Source organism: Dasypus novemcinctus, chromosome 9 (genome assembly GCF_030445035.2).
Source record: "Dasypus novemcinctus isolate mDasNov1 chromosome 9, mDasNov1.1.hap2, whole genome shotgun sequence".
NCBI lineage: Eukaryota > Metazoa > Chordata > Mammalia > Cingulata > Dasypodidae > Dasypus > Dasypus novemcinctus.
In genome coordinates this window covers 108,847,187-108,859,595 of record NC_080681.1, presented here as the reverse complement: position 1 = coordinate 108,859,595, position 12,409 = coordinate 108,847,187, and the positions used below count along the sequence as shown (strand labels likewise).

The 12,409-nt window shown below is 42.8% G+C and overlaps 1 protein-coding gene across 4 annotated transcripts in view; it reads right to left on the bottom strand.

Annotated features, from left to right (window-relative positions):
• Positions 1-12,172, bottom strand: part of UBXN11 (UBX domain protein 11) — a 41,183-nt gene extending 29,011 nt beyond the window's left edge. For all 4 annotated transcript variants that reach the window (XM_058304064.2, XM_058304065.2, XM_058304066.2 and 1 more), the window contains exon 1: positions 12,115-12,172. The gene's annotated coding sequence lies outside the window, so the exon portion shown is untranslated. The remainder of the gene's footprint in view (positions 1-12,114) is intronic.
• Positions 12,173-12,409: the final 237 nt, after the last annotated feature.

Genomic DNA, 12,409 nt, shown 5'->3' with positions numbered 1-12,409 from the left:
TAAATAAAATCAGAAATGAAAGGGGGGGGGGAGTTACAACTGATGCCACAGAAAAATAAAGACACCTAAGAGGATATTATGAGAAACTGTATGCCAACAAACTAGACAACTTAGGTGAAATGGACAAATTCCTAGAAACGCACAAACAACCCACATTGACTCAATAAGAAATACAAGAACTCAACAAACCAATCACATCTAAAGAGACTGAAACAGTCATAAAAGTCTCCCAAGAAAGAAGTTTCACAGGTGAATTCTACCAAGCATTTTGAGAAGAATTAACACCAGTCCTGTTTAAACTCTTCCAAAATACTGAAGAGGAGGGAAAATTACCCAATACATTATATGAAGCCAAAATTACTCTAACACAAAAATCAGATAAAGATACTAGAAGAAAATTACAGACCAATTTCTCTAATGAACATAGATGGAAAAATTCTCAACAAAATACCTGCAAAAAGAATCCAACAACATATCAAAAGAATTATATGCAATGACCAAGTGGGATTTATTCCTGGTAGGCATAAAAAATCAACTAATGTAAACACCACATTAATAAATTGAAGGAAAAAACCACATGATCATCGATCAATGCAGAAAAGGCATTTGACAAAATCCAGCATCCTTTCTTGATAAAAACTCTCCAAAAGGTAAGAATGAAAATTCCTTACTATGTAAGCCAGACTAAGTTGTAATTCAAAGCCACATAAAATTGTAAAGCCATTGGGAAAAAAAAGAAGAAATGAAATGAAGTCGTGAAGCATATGACAACATGGATGAACCTGGAGGACATTGTGTTAAATGAAGCAAATCAGACACAAAAGGACAAATACTGAATGAATGTGCTATTATGAACTAAGTATATTGTGTAATCTCACAGAGTTAATAACTAGAATATGGGTCAGCAGAAAATAGAATGAGGTTAGAGAATGGAAAACTGAGGGTTAACTTGTGCGGAATTGATAAAAAGGTTGTGTGTTAATCTTTGGAAATAAATAGAAATGGTGACAGCACATCATAGTGTTTGTAACTAGCAGTGCTATTATATGGGTATGACAATGGTTGAAAGGGAAAGTCCAAGGTCATATATATTACTAGAAGGAAAGCTAAAAATGTAGCATGGGACTGTACAGTATAGTGAAACCTCATGTGAAATATAAATATGAGTAATATTGCATATTTGACTGTTTTTCTTTGAAACCGAATAAATGTTAATGTTATAAGATATTAATATCAGGCAAAAAAAACCAACGTTATATGTTAAGTGAAAGAAATCAGACACTAAGTACTACATTGTATATGATTCCATTTATATAAAAGGTAAATATAAATCAATTTATAAAGATGGAATTAGATTAATGGTTATGTAGGGCTGGGGAAGGATAGAGGGCTTGAGAGGTGACTGCTAAGGGGTGTGCAGTTTTTCTTTTTAGAGTAATGAAATTGTTCAAAAATTTTTTGTGGTGATGAATGCACAACACTGATTATGCTGTTGGACACTTTGGGTGACTTGTATGGTATGTGAATATATCTTGATAAAATTCCTTTAAAAAAAATTGTAACCAAACTAACTGGTCAAACAACTTATACTGGAAACACTTGAACCACTAGAAAATTGGGGACTGTTATAACCTAACCATTTTTGCTGATACCTTTTTGTTATTTATAGAACTGATATTTGTGTATTTAACATACATATGCGGAAATATGTGACTTTTTTAAAACTGTTAATGTAATTATATATTCAATACCATGGTCTACCTATAGAATTGAATATTTTGGACCAGGTTACCTGTGGCACAGTCAGTGCTATGTTTGGGGTAAATACAGTAAAAGTTAGTTTTCTCCTTAGTCTTCTATGAGATAGAAAACAAGTATATGTTATAAATGTTTGCCTATAAAGGAAAAATACATACTAATAATTTTTTTTTAAGATTTATTTATTTTTATTTCTCTCCCCTTCCGCCGCCCCCCCCCCCCCAGTTGTCTGTTCTCTGTGTCTATTTGCTGCATATTCTTCTTTGTCCCCTTCTGTTGTTCTCAGCAGCTCGGGAATCTGTTTCTTTTTGTTGCATCATCTTGTTGTGTCAGCTCTCCGTGTGTGCAGAGCCATTCCTGGGCAGGCTGCACTTTCTTTCACGCTGGGCGGTCTCCTTACAGGGCGCACTCCTTGCACATGGGGCTCCCCTACACGGGACACCCCTGCGTGGCACGGCACTCCTTGCGCGCATCAGCACTGCACATGGGCCAGCTCTACATGGGTCAAGGAGGCCTGGGGTTTGAACCTCACCTCCCATGTGGTAGACAGACGCCCTAACCACTGGGCCAAGTCCGCTTCCCATATACTAATAATTTTTAAAAATAATTTCTATGGCTGTGACTCATTCACTTATTTTTCTAATAAGTGATATTATACATTCCTAGTGCTATGAGGTATATATGTAAGTTTTTACAGATTTTCAAATGAAAGTTATAAAGTACGTTTGATCAGGACTCTTTAATCACATTTTCATTTGCTTTGTTTGAATTAGTTGCAGTTATTTTATTTATTCTTGTACTAATCCAAGTCTACTAGAATAATCTGTATACTAATAAAGAATTAAAGAGTTGTAGTCGTTGGCAGTGGAGAATTTAAAAAATTCCAACCACATAGGGTTATTGAAGTGATTCGAAGAGATAAAACATGTAAAGCACCTAGCACAGTTCCAAGCTCAAACAAAACACTTAAAAATTGGTGTTGTCAGTGTTGGGGTTTTATTGTTACTGGCACAGAGGGGCACCCATAAATGTTCGTTTCCCTTCCTTCCCTCTTCCTTCTAGATGTAATTAAAGGCCACTACTCTACTCAGTGACTAGCAAGCTTGTATGGCTAACATCTAGGAATTCCAAAGCCAAAGAGCCTCCACTCAGGCCTGCACCAAGTCTTTTTCAAAGCCAAGGAGGCCCTGCTTTGGAATTGTGAGGCAGTGGCTTCCCCCTGCCACTGAAGCTGCCCAGCAAGGACCCTGTCCTGCCTGGAAGCGCCTCCCTCGACATCGTTCTTGAGTTTGGGGTGCATGCCCAGCTCCCTGCCCTGACTTGCCTGGGCATCCTCATGGTTTGTGTGGCCAAGTGTGACAGCCCCTCATGTTTTTCTTCCCATTCTTCACAAACCTGAGAGAGGATGTGGCTCAAGCAGTTGGGCGCCCTCCTCCAAGGACCCGGGTTTGGTTCCCGGTGCCTCCTAAAGGAGACAAGCAGATGCCGCAACCAGCAAACACCGTAACCAGCACACACAGTGAGCAGACAGACAAGGGAGCCACCTCAGGGAGTGGGGGAATTAAAACAAAATAAAACCAAACCCAAAAAAACCCACAAAGCTGACTTCCCTCTACCCACAGAAAAACAACTGAATTCCTTAACAGGTCATTAGCCCGTGTAGAGCTGGCCCATGCGCAGTGCTGATGAGTGCAAGGAGTGCCCTGCCACGCAGGGTTGTCTCCGCATAGGGGAGCCCCACATGCAAGGAGTGTGCCCAGTAAGGAGAGCCGTCCAGTGCAAAAGAAAGTGCAGCCTGCCCAGGAATGGTGCTGCACACACGGAGAGCTGACACAACAAGATGACACAACAAAAAGAAACACAGATTCCTGTGCCGCTGACAACAAAAGAAGTGGAAAAAGAAGAACACGCAGCAAAAATGAACATAGAGAGCAGACAACGAGGGGGGGGTTGAGGGGGGAGAGAAATAAATAAAAAAAATAAAATAAAAAATAACTTGGGAACCATTAAAAACAAAAAACAAAAAACAGGTCATTAGGTCCTCCGTGACATCTGGTCGCGGCCGGTGTCTCCAGCCCACATCCCCTATCTATACTAGAGTCACAGTGAACTGTCAGCAGTGCCTCAAATGAACTAGTTCCCCCTGCCTGGAACCTCTCTTTTGGAATGCGCTGCCCACTCCTACCCAAAACTTTCCCATCACCCGAAACAGAAACTCTGTACCAATCAAGCACTTAACTTCCCATTCCCTCCCCAACCCCTACACCAGGTAATTTGTAATCTACTTTCTGTCTTTGTGAATTTACACAGTCCAGCTACTTCCTATAAGTGAAGTTCATCTAATATTTGTCCTTTTGTGTCTGGCTTATTTCACTCAACATGATGTCCACAAGATTCATCCATGTTGTAGCATGTATCAGAACTTTATTCCTTTTTATGACTAAATAATAGTCCATTGTATGGCTATACCACTGTTTTAGTTTTTTATTTTAAAATAAATATAAATCCACTAAAAATTGGAAAAATTGTACAGGGAGGTCCTGCGTACCATTCATCCAATTTCCCCCAATGGTTGCATTTTACATACAGTATTATATCAAAATCAGGAAACTGACTTTGATATAATTTGTGTGTCTAGCTCTATGCCATTTTACCAATGTGTAGATTCCTGTAATCACCAAGCACTCCCTTGCACTCCCCCACTTTTTTTCTTGTAGAATGTATATTTTATTTTATTTTTTAATTTATTTTAATTTTTATAGTATCTTTTTTTAATTAAAGTTAATAGACCACAAAGAATGTTACAGTAAAAAAACATAAAAAAACAAAAAACATAAGAGGTTCCCATATAACCCACTCCCCACCCCCATCACATTGTTTTTGTAAATTGTATTTTTTTAAAGATATATACTTCACAAAAAAAATGTTACGTGAAAAAATATAAGAGGTTCCTGTATGCCTTCCATCCCCCCACCCCACTCCTCCCACACCAACAACCTCCCTCATCATTGTGGCACACTCACCACACTCGGTGAACATATTTTGGGGCACTGCAGCACTACACAGATAATAGTTTACCCTGTAGATCACACTCTCCCCTAGTACATTCAGTGGGTCATGGCAGGATATATAAAGTTCAGCATCTGACCCTGCAATATCATTAAGGACAACTCAAAATCCCAAAAATGCCCCCACATCATATCTCTTCTACCCTCTTCCTGCCCTCAGCAACTACTGTGGCCACTTTCTCCACCTCGATTCTAAAATTTCTTCTATTACTCGTCACAACAGTTTTATAGTAGAATATCAGTAAGTCCACTCTAGTCCATATTTTATTCCTCCATTCTGTGGACCCTGGGATGGTTATGTCCTCTCCACCTCTAGATCAAGAGGGGGCTTAGATTCCACATGGATGATGGATGCAATTCCTCTGCTTACAGTTATAGGCACTCTTGATTCCCTGGTGTGGTGGTTGACCATCTTCACCTCCCTGTTAGCTGACCTGGGCAAGACCAACGTACCAGAGAGTAGGAGTTGCCACTCTGCTGAGCCTCAGGGCCCAGCTGGCATGGGCAGTCCAAAGATTCAAGTCTCCTGAGTATGGACCATCCCTAATGCCAACCACAGGTTCAGTAAAAGTGACAGAAGAGGCATATGTAGAAAAGTCACATCTGAGTCCAGCTCCATCACACTCAGGAGCACAAATTCCAAAGTAGGACCCTCTGACATGGCACAGTGCTCCAAATCCATCTGCCATGACTATGTACCCTGTGGGTTGCTGTAGCCTTCAGAAGAACCAGTACCTGGGGTTGTATCTACTTTGGCTTTTTCTGGGGTCCTGCTGAGGTGTGCATAAGGGCAACCCCTCTGATGACCTCCTGACTCTTTTTGGAAGACTCTTAGCCATATCAACTCATTTGTCTTTGCCATTTCCCCCTTTTATTCAAGGTCAAAGATCAAGGTTTAACATTTGATCCACCATGTAGGCTGAGATATTCTGCTGGTCTGAGTTGACCCTTTTATTCAAGTATCTTTCTAGTTGCTTCTCCAGTTAGTGATTGGTAGTAATCCCTTGGCGCCAGGGAGGCCCATCCCCAGGAGTCATGTCCCACATTGGGAGGAAGGTAATGCATTTACATACTGAGTTTGGCTTAGAGAGTGGCCACATTTGAGCAATATGGAGTCTCTCAGGAAGTAACTCTTAGGCACTCTGCAGCTCTAGGCCTATTTCAGGCACACAGGCTCCTAAGCATAGTCATCAGTATCAAGGGCTCATTATTGGACCATCCTTCCTTGTTGGTCTTTGCCATTGTATTTGGGGGATTATTGTTGTTCCATTGGGGAATGTGATAGAGCTCCCCTGGATGGGAACTCAGCACTCCCTCAGCTGACATTTGTAACTGTAACTACTATAAAAATACCCAACATATATCCTAACATATTTATGTTCCCTATATACACGCCCTGGAGAACTACCCCTAACCCATGTGCCCCTCATCAATTACACCCCACATCAGAGTTTCTCCCCTGCCATAGTTGAACCTCTCTGTGGTTCAAAACTTCAACAACAAATCCTAATATATTGCCAAATTCAATTAATGGGAAATTGAAATGTGCTCTCCCACCCTATAGTCATCATCTCTACCATCTCTACCATCTCTAAACACTGGTGACCAGTAATCTGTTTTCTAGCTCATAATTTAATCATTTCAAGATTATATAAATGGAATCATACACTATGTGAACTTTTTAAAAACTTTTTTGAGATGTAATTCACATACAATAGAATTTACTCTTCTAAAGGATACAATTCAATGTTTTTTTGTATATTCAGAGTTGTCCAACTATCATCAAAATCAATTTTAGAATAGTTTCATCACTCCAAAAAGAAACCTTGTACCCATTAGCAGTCACCCACCCATCACTGTCCCTCAAGCCCCACCCCCCACTCGCAGCCCTAAATAACCAGTAATCTTCTTTTTGTCTCTATAGATTTGCCTATTTTGGACATTTTGTCTAATGAAATCATACAATATGAGGTCTTTTGTGACTTTCACTTTACATAATGATTTCAAGGTTCATCATGTTGTAGCATATGTCAGAACTTTGTTCCTTTTCATGGCTGAATAATAGTCCACTGTAAGGATATACCATAACTTGATGGGAATTTGGACTGTTTCTTTTTGGCTAAGAATAATGTTGCTGGAGAGTGGATGTAGCTCAAGCGGATGAGAGCCTGCTTCCCATGTACAAGGTCCTGACTTCAATCTCTGGTACCTCCTAATAATGATGATGATGATGATGATGATGATGATGCTATAAGCACTCATATACAAGTTTTTGTGTGGAAATAAGTTTTCATTTCTCTTAGGAGTAGAATTGCTGGGTCATAAGGTAGCTCTGTTTAACTTTCGAGGAACTGCCAGATTGTGTTCCAGTGCAGCTGTATCATTTTACATTTCCACCAGCAATATATGCATGTTTTCATTTCTCCATATTCTTGCCAACACTTATTATTATCACCTATCTTTTTTATTACAGCCATCCGAATGGGTGTGAAGTGGTATCTTGTGGTTTTGATTTGCATTTCCCTGATGGCTAATGATGCTGAGCATCTTCTAATGTCCTTAATGGTCATTTGAATGTCTTTGGAGAAGAGTCTACTCAGCTCCTTTGCCCATTTTTATACTGGGTTATTGGCTCTTTTTTATTTTATTTTATTTATTTATTTCTCTCCCCTTCCCCAGTTGTCTGTTCTCTCTGTGTCCATCTGCTGTGTGTTCTTCTGTGTCCGCTTGTGTCAGTGGCACCCAGAATCTGTGTCTTGTGTCATCTTGCTGCGTCAGCTCTCCGTGTGTGCGGCGCCATTCCAGGGCAGGCTGCACATTTTTCACACCGGGCCGCTCTCCTTATGGGGCGCACTCCTTGCACATGATGCTCCCCTATGTGGGGGACACCCCTGTGTGGCTCGGCACTCCTTGCACGCATCAGCACTGCGCGTGGGTCAGCTCACCACATGGTTCAGGAAGCCCTGGGTTTGAACCTTGGACCTCCCATGTGGTAGGTGGACACCCTAGCCGTTGGGCCAAATCTGCTTTCCAGTTATTGGCTCTTTTATTATTGAGTTGTAAGAGTTTTTTATATATTTTTTATATATTTTCTTGTAAGTCCCTTATGAGAAATATGCTTTGCAAAAATTTTCTCCAAATCTGTGGGTTGTCTTTTCACTTTCTTCAAAATGTCCTTTGAAGCACAAGAGTTTTTTCTTCTCTTTTCTTTTTTCTTTTGGTGCCCAAACAGGGACACAAGAGTTTTAAATTTTGATGAAGTCTAATTTGTTTGTTTTTTTCCCTCTTTTCACTTGTGCTTTTAGTGTCATACCTAAGATTTGCCTAGTCCAAGATCATGAAAATATACTCCTATATTTTCTTCTAAGAGTTTTACAGTTTTAGCTCCTACATTTAAGTCTATGATCTATTTTGAGTTAATTTTGGGGTGTGATATGAGGAAGGACTCCAACTTTGTCCTTTTGCAAGTGGCTATTTAGTTGTCCCAGCACCACCTGTTGAAAAGACTATTCTTTCCCCCACCGAATTGTCTTGGCACACTTGTCAAAATCAATTGAGAACAAATGTAATGGTTTCTTTCCAGACCCTCAATTCTATTCCATTGATCTATACATCTATTCTTATGCCCGTACCATATGGACTCAATTACTGTAGCTTTGTAGTAAGTTTACAAATGAAGGAGAGTATGTGAACTTTTTTTTTTCTCTCTTCCCTCTCCCCCCTCAGTTGTCCGCTCTCTGTGTTCATTCACTGTGTGTTCTTCTGTGACAGCTTCTATCCTTATCAGTGGCACCGGGAATCTGTGTTTCTTTGTGTTGTGTCATCTTGCTGCATCAGCTCTCCCTGTGTGCAGGGCCATTCCTGGGCAGGCTGCACTTTCTTTCATGCTGGGTGGCTCTCCTTACAGGGCGCACTCCTTGCGTGTGGGGCTCCCCTACACGGGGGACACCCCTGCGTGGCACGGCACTCCTTGCGCGCATCAGCACTGTGCATGGGCCAGCTCCACACAGGTCAAGGAGGTCCGGGGTTTGAACCACGGACCTCCCATGTGGTAGGTGGACACCCTATCCATTGGACCAAGTCCGCTTCCCTATGTGAACTTTTGACATTGGCTTTTTCACTCAGCATAATGTCCCTGAGATCCATGCAAGTTGCCATGTGTATCAACAGTCATTCCTCTTCCTTCAGCTTTCAACCCATACAGCACCACCTGTAGGAAACTTGCCCTGATTCCCTGGGCTCCCACAGGCCCTCTGTCCACCCCTTTCAGACCACTGCTCAACCTGGACTGCCACTGCCAGACTCTCTGAGGGCAAGGAGAGCACTTGTTTGCCCTTGAATTCTCATGCCTAGTACAGGGCCTGGCCCAGAGAAGGCATCAGAAATATTTGCTGGATAAAGGCGTAAATGGATGCACATGTGAGGACTGAGGAAGGACTCTTCCTTGGGAGGTATGATTCAACAACACCGAGTCCCTGGTTTCAGTGTTCCATTCCCCAAACACATACACATACCCAGACATATTTTCCTGTGTTAAAGACCCTAATCTAGTATCTTAAAAAACAACAACAACAACAAAACACCTTCACTACTCCGGGGAAACCCTAACCCATAGCATATCAAACTTTTTTTTTTTAAGATTTATTTTATTTATTTCTCTCCCCTTCCTCCCCATTCTCCCCTCCTCCCCCCGGTTGTCTGTTCTCTGTGTCCATTCGCTGTGTGTTTTTCTGTGCCCTCTTGCACCCTCGGTGGCACCGGGAAATTGCATCTCTTTTTTGTTACTTCATCTTCTGTGTCAGCTTTCCATGTGTACAGTGCCACTCCTGGGCAGGCTGCACTTTTTTTCATGCAGGACAGCTCTCCTTGCAGGGCACACTCCTTGTGCGTGGGCCGTGCATGGGCAAGCTCACCACACGGGTGAGACGACCCTGGGTATCGAACCCTGGGCCCTCCCATATGGTAGGAGGATGATCTATCAGTTAAGCCATGTCCACTTCCCTCAAACATTTTTAAATGTACCCATATAACACATAAATATAATTTTCTAAAAAGATTATTTATTTATCCCCCCCACCTAGGTTCTCTCATCTGTCTGCTCGCTGTTTGCCTTCTCCAGGAGGCACCGGGACCTCCCACATGAGAGGGGAGTGCCCAACAGCCTGAGCCACATCCGCTCTCTGCGGGCTGTGGTATCTGCTGACTTGTGGTATCAACTCGTTGAGGCAGGAGGTGGCGTTGAGCTCACTGCAGTGGGAGGCGGTGTCTGTGTGTCTTCTTTTAGGAGGCACTGGGACTGGAACCCAGGACCTCCCATGAGGTAGGTAGGTGCCCAGCTGATTGAGCCACATCCACTTCCCCATAAATATAATTTTAATAGTAAAAAAAGGAAGGGAATTTTGTAATTTATACTTTTTTATAATTTATAAGGAAATTTATAATTTTCCTATAGATTCATTTTTTATTTCATTTTGTACTTTAAACTTTTTCGTATTTTATATATGACTATCTGGTTGGGTTGCAGTTCAGTAGAAATGAAGTTGCATTTTGTAGTATTATAATTATTTATTAATTTTGATTTTTGTTTTCTCTTTTGTTCTTTGAAGAGTCTCCATTTTTCAGGTTTCAAACATTTCTGAATGTCTTTAAAGAGTCACGGGCACTGGGCATTGCAGCTTGAGTGGCTAAAACTGCCCTGGCTTGACTCCCACCAAATCTGTTCATTTCTCCCTTCTCAAATTCTCATCCCCATAATGACCCCTCAAAGAGAAAAAAAGACAGAAATTAACAGGTGTTGATGAGGATGTGGGAAAATGGGAACCTTCATATACCACTGGTGGGAATATAAAATAGTGCAGCCACTTTGGAAAAGTCTGGCAGTTCCTCAAAAGGTCAAACACAGAGTTGCCATATAACCTAGCAACTCCATGAAAACTTATTTCCATAAAAAAAGTGTTTATGAATATTTATGGCAACAGCTCAAATGTCCATCAACTGATGAATGGACAAATAAAATGTGGAATATGTCTACACTGGAATATTATCCAACCATAAAAAGGAATGGAATACTGCTACATGCTACAACATAATGAACATTAGAAACATGATGCTAAGTGGAAGAAGCCAGATGCAAAAAGTTACATGTTATATGGTTCCATTTGGATGAAATGTCCAGAATAGACAAATGCACCAAGGGCTTTGGGAGGTGAGGATTGATGGACAATTAAAAGGGGGGTAAATGCTAATGGATACATAATTTTTTTAGGGGCAATGAAAATGTATTACAACTGATTGTGGTGATGGTTGCACAACTCTGTTAATATACTAAAATCCACTGACTCATACACTTTAGTGGGGGAAGTATACAGTATGTGAGTTATATCTCAATACAGAGGAAGCGAGGGAGGAAAACTGGTCTCCAAATCCAATCCAACCCCTTTGAGTTCCTCCCATTTTATCCTTCTTAATGGGACCCCATTATCCAACCACCAAACTTCTCAATCCCATCAAGCACTCAGTTGTGTAGTTTAAACTCAACCCTGTCTCACAAACACAGCTCCTGCCTCCCGCACTGTCAGCCATCCCAGTGAGGGCTCACACCGCCCTTCTGTGGGACTGTCACAACAGCCCAACTGATTTCCCTGCTTCCAATCTGTCTCACTCCAGGCCAGTCTCACACACTGCCTCCAGATTAATCTTCCCAGGGATTACGGTAGTCCCCTAAAGGCAAAGACTGTCTCCCCATCAGCTGTGTCCCCTCCTCCCCCCTCAGACTGGGGAACCCTGAGGACAGAGCCACATCTGTCACCCTCTTCACTTTGAGGGCTTCCGGGTTTATAAGGCCTCGGGCCGCGGGTTCCTAAAGGCAGGGCTGGCTCCTCCCAAAGCCCCCGTCTGTGTCCTAGGCCTCTACAGCTTTGAGACTGAACTCAGGACTGTGCTTGACAGACATCCTTCGTCACACCTACTCGACCTATTCATCACCCTCGGCGGACCCTCTCGCCTCTCAGCACCCGGCACACACCGGAGGCGACAGGACCGGGCCGCCTGCACACCGTCACTCCCTACATCCTCAGCTACACGCGCTCTCGACACGCCGCCTACGACCACCTAACGCCGCCTCGGGAGCCGCGTCGCCTCCTCCCGCCTCCACGCGAAGTCCAGGTCGGCGCGTCGGAGGGGGGCCTGCTGGGGGAGCCGGCCCGCGGAGCTCGAGGGGCTCCCGTGGTAAGAGCCCCAGCCTGCGTGGGGGACTCCGGAGGCAGAAAGGCCTTGGACCGGGACTCACCATGCAGGGCCACCAAGCCGTCCCGCAGCGCCGCCATCTTGTTGTCACACCGTTTCCCAGGCGACCAGGGTCTCTGCCCTTCTCATTGGCCCACAGAGTCTAAACTCTTCCCAGGATACTGCAAGTCCCAGAATCCACCGCGCCGACCGGCTTCAGGGTCTGGGGCAGTAGGGGCTTAGTTCGTTTTTATCACTCAGAAGACGCAGAAAGAACAGAACCTGGGATGACCCGTATGAAGTTGCTGGAAGCCTCTTGATCTGAATGTGTAATCCTGACTTGGCCACTGTTTCGCTAA